The 622-nt window shown below is 63.7% G+C and overlaps 1 pseudogene; it reads left to right on the top strand.

Moving 5' to 3' along the window:
• Positions 1-573, top strand: part of LOC122542043 — a 7,188-nt pseudogene extending 6,615 nt beyond the window's left edge.
• The last annotated feature ends 49 nt before the right edge of the window (positions 574-622 follow it).

Below are 622 nucleotides of genomic sequence, written 5' to 3'. Positions count from 1 at the left end.
TGCTGCGGGTCGGGGGGGGGGGGAGGTTAACGCAGGCTGACCCCTCTCGCTCACTCTCTTCCCCCACCCAGCGGCCGGCCTGATGCACACCTTCAACGCCCACGCGGCCACAGACATCACTGGCTTTGGGATCCTGGGCCATGCCCAGAACCTGGCCAAGCAGCAACGCACCGAGGTCTCCTTCGTCGTCCATAACCTGCCCATCATCGCCAAGATGGCCGCCATCAGCAAGGCCTGCGGCAACATGTTCGGGTTGCTGCACGGCACCTCGGCAGAGACCTCAGGTGAGGAGTGGTGGGTGGGAAGGGTCTGCAGTGGGTGTGACGCCAACCCCAGTCGACCAGCCCCCGCCACATCCACATCTCCGACCCCAAACGGGGTGGTCCCTTTCACTGTGAGCTCTGGTCCGGCCTGTGGGAACATCTCCACGTCCACTCCATCCAGGGCGCCCCTCGGTATTCCGTCAGATCCTCCCCTCCCTCACTCCCCCTCGTCGTTCCGAACCCCATCGAGGTCAGACCCAGAATCCTCGAGAGAGAGAGAGAGAGAGAGAGAGAGAGATTGAGAGACAAGTGGGCGGCACGGTGGCACAGTGGTTAGCACTGCTGCCTCACAGCGCCAG

The sequence above is a fragment of the Chiloscyllium plagiosum genome, chromosome 39 (assembly GCF_004010195.1).
Source record: "Chiloscyllium plagiosum isolate BGI_BamShark_2017 chromosome 39, ASM401019v2, whole genome shotgun sequence".
Lineage (NCBI taxonomy): Eukaryota > Metazoa > Chordata > Chondrichthyes > Orectolobiformes > Hemiscylliidae > Chiloscyllium > Chiloscyllium plagiosum.
The sequence above is the reverse complement of the archived record's forward strand: the minus strand, read 5'-3'. Positions and strand labels throughout refer to the sequence as shown.